At 33.3% G+C, this 10,522-nt stretch overlaps 1 long non-coding RNA gene across 2 annotated transcripts; it reads left to right on the top strand.

Annotated features, from left to right (window-relative positions):
• Positions 1–4,853: 4,853 nt before the first annotated feature.
• On the top strand, positions 4,854–8,959 carry LOC105776616 (uncharacterized). 2 transcript variants are annotated; one of them, XR_008189829.1, is made up of 6 exons: positions 4,854–5,168; positions 6,783–7,027; positions 7,128–7,352; positions 7,507–7,602; positions 7,698–7,805; positions 7,908–8,959. It is a non-coding gene; the product is annotated as an uncharacterized LOC105776616 (long non-coding RNA). The 2 variants fall into 2 exon arrangements; XR_008189830.1 differs by having other exon boundaries at positions 4,856–5,168; positions 7,698–8,386; positions 8,679–8,959.
• The last annotated feature ends 1,563 nt before the right edge of the window (positions 8,960–10,522 follow it).

Genomic DNA, 10,522 nt, shown 5'->3' with positions numbered 1-10,522 from the left:
CTATCTTTGTAGTTTGGACTATTTTTTAGGAATTTAAATATTATTTATCATAATTGTAAATATCATTTAATTGTCATAAAGATAAATGTTATTTATTTTAATATTTAAATTTGTTATTTTATTTCTGGATTAGGTAGTTTTGGTTACTGTTAGTTCACTAGAAAGCTCATCTCTTTTCACACATGGACCTTAGGATTAGGCATTAATAGATACTCTATTTTAAGATTAATTACTTTAACAGATTGTTGATGAAATTCGAATGGATACTCCAAGATTTAGCACCAATCACCTAGCTAGAATAGAAAAATTTCTATCATTTGCAATTGGAAAATCACTTTTTAACGGAAAAATATATTGTCCGTGCCATTGTTGCAATAATAGGATATTGCACGAACCATATATTGTGGGTGAGCATTTTCGTCTTCATGGTATAATAAAAGAATACAAGCATTGGATTTTTCATGAAGAATCCATTGAAAGAACATAGTGCAAACCGACCAAACGGTGAGAACTTCTCCGTCAATTTGTACATTGTCACAAGACAACGAAGCCGATTTAAGAGATCTCATAACGAATGCTCTAGGTATCAACATCCTAACTCTTAATGAGAGTTTTGACAGAGTTTCAAGTGAGCTTCAGAATAATGGTCGGGAGTATGATGTTAATGAGTCCCAAAGGACTACGGAAAGAGCAACTACTCTTCTAGATGATTGTGATATTTCACTCTATCCCGGTTGTGTCAAGTTTTCATGCGTCTCATTCCTACTTCGGCTTTACCACTTCAAAGCACTTTTTGGATGGTCAGCAAAATCTTTGACATGCTTATTGGATTTTTTAAATGAGGCATTTCCAGATGGAAACACATTTCCGACTACATACTATGAAGCGAAAAAAAAAGATTTCTGCACTAAATCTTAGGTATGTAAAGATTGATGCATGCCCGAATGATTGTATGTTGTACTGGGGAGATGCTAGTAAAAAGATCAATTGTGATGTCTGTAAAAGCTCAAGGTGGCAATCTTCTAATGAGTTGGATGCAGATGAATAGGTTGATGGTAGTTGCTTCTATCCTAAGCATGCCAAGGTATTACGGTACTTTCCTTTGATTCCTAGACTTAAAAGATTATTTCAATCCTCCAAAATATCATAATCCATGAGATGGCATAAAGAAGAACGAACCAATGATGGTATATTGAGACATCCAGTCGATGGTTCTGCTTGGGATGCGTTAAATAAAAGGTTTCCTGATTTTGCATCTGATCCTCGCAATGTTAGGCTAGGTTTGGCTAGCGATGGATTCAATCCATTCCGAACAATGAGTACAAGTCATAGTATATGGCCCGTACTTTTTATTCCTTATAATTTGGAACATTAGGCATGTATGAAACAATCATCAATGATACTATTAATGGTTATCCCTGGTGAGAAAGGACCTGGAAACGACATTGATGTCTACATGCAGCCTTTAATAAAAGAGTTGAAGCAATTGTGGACAGGAGTTGATGCTTTTGATTCATCAGCTTCTGAATCTTTCACTTTACGGGCTTGTCTTCTTTGGACAATCAATGATTTCCCAGCTTATGCTAATCTTTCAGGGTGGAGTACAAAAGGTCGGGTTGCTTGCCCAGTATGTGCTGAAATAACTGAATCTCGATGGCTACGGTATGGTCAGAAGTTCTGTTATATAGGTCATCGTTGATGGTTATTGGTTGAACACCCATTTCGAAAACAGATTCATGAATTCGATGGAACTACAGAGTGTGGAGTAGCTCCTATACCACGACCCGAGGAAGATACCTTAAAGGAAGTTGAAGGTGTCAATTTCATTTATGGAAAATCCCGAAAGAGGGATAGAGAAGAACTAGATGAAGGGTCGGTAGAACTTGATGTAGACGATGGGTGTGATTTGTTTAACAACTTTGAGAATTGGTGGTAGAGAGAGATGAAGAAAATCTCATAAATTAAGACGAGAATTTATGGAAGAAGAGGATCATATTTTTCGACTTGCCTTATTGGCGTTACAATCTACTTCGACATAACTTGGATGTCATGCACATCAAGAAGAACGTATGTGACAATGTCGTTGACACCCTTCTTAATCTCTCTCAGGGTGGTAAAGATAATATCAAGGCACGTAAGGACCTAAAAGATATTGGCATCCAAAGTTATCTTCATCCAAAAATGAGAAATGGGAAAGAGTACCTACCGCAAGCGTGTTACACTCTTGTATCAAAGGGAAGAGATATTATTCTTTCCATTGTGAAGAACTTGAAGGTACCTGATGGTTATGCATCAAACATATCTCGATACGTGAATTTGAAAGAGCACAAGTTGAGCAACCTCAAAAGTCATGACGGTCACATTCTCATGCAATATTTGTTTCCTATATGCTTAAGAGGAGTTGTAGAAAAGAAGGTGCTAAGTGTTATTACAAATCTATTTGATTTCTTCAAGAGATTTTGTGCAAAAAGTCTTGATCCACAAGAATTTGATCAACTTCAAATACAAGTCGTGTTAACACTTTGTGAAATGGAGAAAATATTTCTTCCAAGTTTCTTCACAATCATAATTCATTTGATTATTCATTTGCCGATGGAGGCTAAGCTTGGTGGACCTGTTCAATACAGGTGGATGTACCCGATCGAAAGGTATATGAAATATATCAATAATAGTTCACAATATTTTATTTTTATTATTTTAATATAATATATAATAAGTATGTAAAAATATATGTATGTGATGTAGGTATCTTATGGGATTGAAAGCTTTGGTGCGAAATAGAGCTTATCCCGAAGGTTCCATTGCTGAAGGGTACATAGTTTCAGAATGTCTTACATTTTGCTCCCGTTATTTTTCTGATGTGGAGACTATATTTTCCCGTCCTCCCAGGAATGATGGGAATATTCAAAAATGGTACATTTTCTCTTTTAGAGGATGTCCAATTGGCACCATGGACACGAAGATATTAGACATGCGATCTCTTGTACAAGCAAACTGCTATGTTCTATTGCATAGTGATAAGTTATCACCATACCCTCAGTGAGTTTCCTGAGGAAAATCTTGTCAGTCGGTTCTTTTTCTTAACCAATAGATAAATAAAGTAATATTTCTTAATTTGTATACATTTTGACAACATTTTTCGTAAAATACTGAATATATTATAAGGAATTTTTGGAGTCTGAGTGAGCTACTTATGGTGGCATTCAAATTAGTAAATGTACGGAGGACAAATGGTTGGTTGAAAAGTTCCCAAAATGGCTTGCGAAGCAAGTAAATTGTCACTGTTAAAATAATTTATCGTATTATTTATATAATGATTAAACATTGTAGAAATTTGTTCATAGACTAAGAGCTAATTGATTTCCTACTATATGGTTAGATTCCAAATATGGAAGTTGAACAAGTTGATGTTGATGTAATTGCTCTTGCTCAAGGACTGCATAAGGTGGTTTCCACATATGATGGGCTAATACTTAATGGTTTTAGGGTCCTACTAAAAAACGTGAGCAACATCGTAAGACTCAAAATAGTGGCGTGATAGTTTTTGCTGACGGGAGAAACTATTATGGCAATTGCATTGAAACTATCGAGCTAAACTATTATGAAAGGTTTTGGGTTATCATGCTTAGATGTGATTGGGTGAATATTAAATCTCCTAGGAGTATGAAGAAGGATGCAAATGGTTTTATTATGGTGAAATTTTCTGAGCTTATCCATACAGGGAATCGTGATTCGGACAATCCATACATACTGGCTTCTCAAGCGAAATAAGTATTTTATGTCGAGGATGGCAAGAGTGAAGGATGGCTTCATGTTATCGGAATAAAGCCAAGAGATTTGTACAATCTAAGCGTTGAAACCCCTGTAAGATGATGAATATCCGCAGTGTGATCATCATATTGTAACTTAATAATTTTAGATTTAATTTGAACAAGAACGATGTTTTGAAGTGCAAAGATTTAGTGTAATTGACATTTTCAATGCAATAAGCAAAATGAATTGCCCAAAAGAAACAGGGCACTTAGATGAACATGACATTCATATTACATTAACATCTATGTATGTTCATTTTTACACTTGAAGACATTTTGGGTTATAGAAATTATGAAATTATATACTGTTGGAAGCCAAGAATATAATCTTATTCAACATATAAGATTCATTTTCAGTACTGGGTTTATTTTATTTAGGGTTAACTTGATCATTTGTACCAACTTAGTTTGTGTTGATGTGGTAATTTTAACCAACCTAGTGGTGTAACAAGGCATCTTCTCAATTAGCCATGCATCAAACATAAGTTAAACAAACAAATAAATATATAAATTAATTAAAATATTATTTTTCCACATTAAGAATGAATTTAGACAAGAATTTTGATAATCATTTGTTTAGGTTTGATTTGTTTTTGTTAATTTTAATTTTTTATGAAAATCAATTTTAGGTTATTATTTTGAAAATTGACTAGAATATAAATTTATAAAATATTCAAATATATAAAAGCCCATGATTTTCATTCTTTTGAAATTATTCATTCACTAATTTATATAACAAATATATATTTTCTAAATTTATAATATATTTTTATAAACTTATATATATAATTTTTATAATATATATTTATAAAATTATACGCTTTTATATATTTTACATATATATTTATAAAATCTGGAATACAAGATTATTCCATATGTGAAAAAATTAAACATTTTTAATTTCATATTAATCATTAATAGTTTAACATTATATAAAATATTGATTTTTAAAGCCAATAGAATGGACGTTCTCCATCTTTTGACTTTAAAATTGTCAGCCAAACCCTAAAAGCTAAAATAAAAGGTAAGTAAATAAAGAAGCAAACATTGCTCTAAATTTACAGTCGGTTTCAAGTTTCCCGGCAACAGGAAGTTGAAAATTCATATTTTTCCCGGTTTGTCCTCCTCTTCAAAACCCATGACTTTTTCGGTGCTCTGCTGGGTGCTTCATCGTTAACCATTACCACACTGTTTTCTAGGAAAATGATTGGCAAAATGCGAACATTAAAAGGTGTACGATTCTCTTCGAGGGGTTCTTCGACAGGTTAGAACACCTTGGGAAGTGTTGCTACCAATAGTCAAAGCACGAGAGAAGAAACTCAAACTCAATTAGCGGAAGAAGTTCCTGCAACTCTGGTTGGTACTTTCATTGCCTTCTCACTTATTCTTTCTCTGGTTTTAAACTCGTTTATTACCTTCTGCTGGTACTTATTCTTTCTATGATTAAGTTGACTAATGGCTAATGGCTTCATAGTCTTGTTTTCTTTTTGTTCACAATATACAGAGAAAACAAAAAATTTCAGCTTTAACTTTGTGTTTGTTTTTTTGCCCCACTGATATTTCTATTTGCTACCATTTTGTCGTTGCTCTTCTTTTGCACTCCATTATTGTACGAATTTTTTGTTTTGTTTTCTTTTCTTCATAGATTCCTCTTATTCTTTTGCTGCATTATCCTTTTTCACAACTTTCGGACCATTTCTTTGCTTTGTTAAACTTGATGGGTTTTTACATTTCTCTTTGTTCTTCAACGGATTTAGCTATTCTTTAGTGGGCAAGATTTGGAATGGGGCTGGTTTTGATTGTCTGGTATTTGACTGTTTCACAAATGATTGACTTCTTTCTGAGTATCCTTAGATTTTTATTTTTTATTTTTTATTTTTCCAAAAGTTTATCCTTGCATGCAAGGGCTTCTCCCAAGAGGAAGTGACTCCTTTAAGAAAATATTTGGAGGGGTAAGAGGAAAAACAAAACAAAAAAAAAACCAAGAATATTTTACCTCAAAGAGTTAAGAGTTAGAGAAATCTGAAGAATTTTTCAGAAGACGAGAAGTTTGTTTTAAAAATATAAAAGATTTTATCTCTAATAGTTGATAACTTGAGAGAAATCAAAAGAGAGTCTACTTTAACCCTTTCTCAAATATAAAAAAAATTGCATTAAACATAGAGTTTGGGTGAGTTTTCTCTATCTTCTTTAAAGTGGTAACCGATTGAGCTTGTAGAAGTTTAATTACACATTTTCCAATTTCTCTATATGGCATCCTCAAAGGTTACCTTTTATTGCCTTTTTAGTTTTTTCATCAAACGGCTAGCATAGAGTTCGCATTATAAAAGTTAACTCTTTTATTAAATCAGACAATAAATCTGTAAAATTAAAATTTAACTCGAATTTTTCTATTAATCAGAGTTCACTTTTTTTTAGCTATGAAAATTTTTGTTATTTGAACAAACACAAAGAATTTTTGTTATTGTTAAAAAAAATTTCAGTTTTCTGATTAAAAATTTCAGCAAGATTTCGAAATTAAGTTCGAGTTAAAAAGAATCTTGTTATTTGAACTGTTGAGCATTGCCATTTGCATCATAGATTCCCCACCTTTCTTGTTACCAAGAGAAGAGGGTACTCTTTTGACTCACCTATGCTTCATATTGAACACTCCTATTATTGGTGAATCAAGTTTAAAACTAAAATCATTCAAAAACTGTTCTCTTAAATAAAGAAATTTGATGCTTCTTTGACTTTAGCCTTATTTAAGGCACTTTCACATTACAAGCAATAGCATAAAAGAAACTTGTTTATGTATTTTTTGATGATAAATAAAATATTTTATTATGCTTTTATATAATTAATATTGGTATTTTTTTATTTTACCATATTCATAATTTGCTCCTGCATCATATTTATTTTTTTACATTGATACGTAATTTTTTTTTTGTTCCATTTTCATATCTAAACTATAATTGTTACTTTTGACAGAGGCTACTAAGGGTACTAAGAGAAAGTGAGGGCCTACAAACATGAAAGATATAAGGAATCTTCAACCTGAAACTCGTATAGTAGTAGATGCCAACCAATATGGCCAGCCTATTGGGAAGGAAGCGTCCAAATTGGCTAAATTTCTCGATACAATTGCAAGGACTGGTTCTATCTGTCCTTTGAATACAAAACATTGGAAACATCTTTCTAAGTATGTGTTGGAAAACATATTGAGAATCGTTCATGTATGTAGTACATAATCATTTTCTAATTTAATGTATTGCAATAATTTTATATTATTTGAAATTGTATGTAATGAGTACTTGTTACATTAATTTGTTATAGGTGTAGGAAAAGTTTGATCTCTAAGGTAAGGTGGAGGACTCTGACATCCTCTCACATGTTGGAAAACTCTGGAGGGAGTTTAAATCAACTTTGAAAACTAGATACTACAAAGAGATGGTCCAAGAAGGTCGACCGGTTAGAGAAATATATGAAAAAAATCCTTTTGGTGTGCATGATGATCAATGGAAGCGGCTTGTGGAGCGATGGGGAACACCACAAGTTGCGGTATGCACTTTTATTAGGCTAAATGTCCTATTTTTTCTGCTTCCACTTACGGTATGATCAAAGTAGGGGTGCATATATGTGTGATTTGTTGAATGAGGCATAATAAACTTAGCTATCCTATTACTCTCATATTTTTTCTCATTAATTTAAACAGTAGACACAATCAGAAAAGGCGAAAGAATCCCGAACAAAGGTGCATTATGCACACACCGCTGGTAACATAGAATATGTGACCCTCAATGCACAATTTGTAAGTATTACATATTAATCAATATGTAACTTATATTAATTATTCTGCGCTCATTGGTGAATATTGTTAACAACTATTGTTTTGTTGTATAATAGGCTGAGAAAGAAGGCTGTGAACCCTCACGTTTGGAGCAGTTTAGATTTCAACATTTGGGAAAAGATGGGTGTGAAAAATTGAGCAGTGAGGCAGTAGAACAGGTTTATGTAAGAAACAAATGAGTATTATTTATATTTATTTATATTTATTTTGACATCAATTTTACTTTTTTTTTCAAAATAAAATTTTCTAATGAAATAGAACTGTAGGATGAAGCATGAAAGAGGGTTAAAGAATTTATGCCAACACCTGAGAGTTTTTTCGCGCGTCAAGATAATATTGCATTAGAAAACGAGGTGTATACATAAGTGTTCGGCCCTGACAAGGATGGAAAAATGTTGGGATATGGACGTGGGATGACCAAATCCAGGTTGTTAGTTCAGTCACCCGATCAAGCCATCTGCATCGGCCATCAGTACATTGATTGAAGAGATGAGTGCTAAACATGTCGAGCAAATACAAACAATTCAAGCCGAACAAGCAGTTTGAAAGAAAACTCTACTCGAGGAAGCTGAATCTCGATTTCGTACGGAGGCCGCAGAGTGAGAAGCTCATTTGATAGCTGAGGTAGAAGAAAGATTTATGAAATTAATTGAAATTCGAGAGGCAAAGTTCATGGATATGATGGATGCTCGTGAGAAAAAGTATAGGGCTCTCCTCAACGAGTGTATGGCAAAGGGAATGTCAAGTAAGTACAAGGTTCGTCATAGTATGCATAGTAAGGTGACTATTTTATAACTAGATTGTTAATAAGTTTGTTAATGGTTTAATAGACATTGATTGTTGTAACTGAATGCTAGGTTCTTATTTAATGTCTTCATTGCTTGCTCAACTAATAATTAGTGGATGTACTAATGAAAATTCTTTATTTAACTTCAATTTATGGTTATTTGGTTAATACTAAAATATTCTTCCCATGTGTTCATGTTGTTTCTCATCTAACTCGTATAAATAGAAAATGTACATTGCTATTTTTGCAGTTGAATTTCAGAGTAGCAGACTTGATGATAAAGCCTTCAGTTCGGATGATGATGAATGAGGCTTACTGCATATTATGTATTATATATATGTTATAGTGGTTGATGAATGTAGTTGTCCCAAAATTTTTTGATTTCATGGGAAACAAGTTGGCATCATGTTTGCAACGTGTTAACTGCTTCTATTAGGATTTTGTATAATTTTTGGATGTCATGTGAAATAGGTCGACAACATGCTCGCAACTTGTTGACTGCTTCTATTAGGATTTTGTATATAAATTACTAACTGCATTATTTAATGGTAATTTTGTATTTATATGATCATTTTATGTTAATTAATTGTTCAATTAATATTGTCTCAAACTTTTCCAAACCCAATACATATAAGTTTTCTCATATTTCACCAAAATAGGCTCTTAAAAATAGGGGAAAACGTTGTAAAAAAAATTGGACATGAGACAAAGATCTATTCCAACCTTTTTAAGTTTTCTTTAGACAGGTTTACCTTAACCTTTTTAAGGTTGCCTTAGAAGAGTTTATTTCAACTTTTTTAAAGTTGCCTTGGAAAAGGTTTATCCCAACTTTTTTAAGGTTGCTTTAAACGGGTCTATCCCAACATTTTTAAGGTTGTCTTAGACAAGTCAATCCCAACCTTTTCTAAAAGTTACCTTAGACAAGGTCTATCCCAACCTTTTTAAGGTTACCTTAGACTAATCTATCCCAACCTTTTTAAGGTTGCTTTAGACAAGTCTATCCCAACCTTTTTTTAAGGTTGCCTTAGACAAGGTCTATCCTAACATTTTTAAAATGTTACCTTAGACTGCTCTATCCCAACATTTTTAAAAGGTTGCCTTAGACTGGTCTATCCCAACCTTTTTTAAAAGTTGCCTTAGATAAGGTTTATACCAACCTATTTAAGGTTGCCTTAGACGATTCTATCCCAATCTTTTTTAAAGGTTGCCTTAGACAATGACTATCCCAACTTTTTTTAAATGTTGCCTTAGATAAGGTCTATCCCAACTTTTTTATATCTTAGACTAGTCTATCCCAACCTTGTTAAGGTTGCCTTAGATAGGTTTATCACAACCTTTTTCAAAGGTTGGCCTTGACTAGGTCTATCCCAACCCTTTTTAAAGGTTGGCCTTGACTAGGTCTTTCCCAACCCTTCAATAATTTTAAAGGTTGCCTTAGACAAGGTCTATCCCAACTTTTTTAAAGGTTGCCTTAGACTGGTCTATCCCAACTTTTTTAAAGGTTGCCTTAAACAAGATCTATACCAACGTATTTAAGGTTGCCTTAAAGATTCTTGTAATGGCCCAAATTTGCCCGACCCAAAATCACAAATAAATAAACCAAATCAAAAAATACAAAATCCAAATATCCACTTAACCTTACCCAATACACCACCTAATTACATACCAAAAAAATTAAACCCAAAACCCAACTACAAAATAGCCCAAAACTGAATTTCCTAATACCCATAAAGGCCCAAACCATTGACCCACATACCTAGCCCTAAAACATTTTCAAAATAAAACCCTAAAACAACTATCTGCCTTAGCTGCCGCTAGCCACGTACCAAGCCTTCCGCGCGTGACCAGCCTCCGTACGCAGCCGAGCCATACCACCACGCGTCCTCTCCACGTCACCGCGCCTCCATACGCCCCATCCGAGCGTGTACCTGCAACAAAGGAACAACAAAGCAAAAAACAAAAAGGCCAGCTAATAGAAAGAATAAAAAAACATCAGAAAATAACAAAAAAAAGAGAAGAAGCGAAATAGATTTTCTTTTGTAACTTTCATTTTATTTTTGGCGATATAAAGCCATTTTTCGGTATTTGTAAGAA

Source organism: Gossypium raimondii, chromosome 10 (genome assembly GCF_025698545.1).
Source record: "Gossypium raimondii isolate GPD5lz chromosome 10, ASM2569854v1, whole genome shotgun sequence".
Classification (NCBI taxonomy): domain Eukaryota; kingdom Viridiplantae; phylum Streptophyta; class Magnoliopsida; order Malvales; family Malvaceae; genus Gossypium; species Gossypium raimondii.
This window is presented reverse-complemented; position numbering and strand designations above follow the sequence as displayed.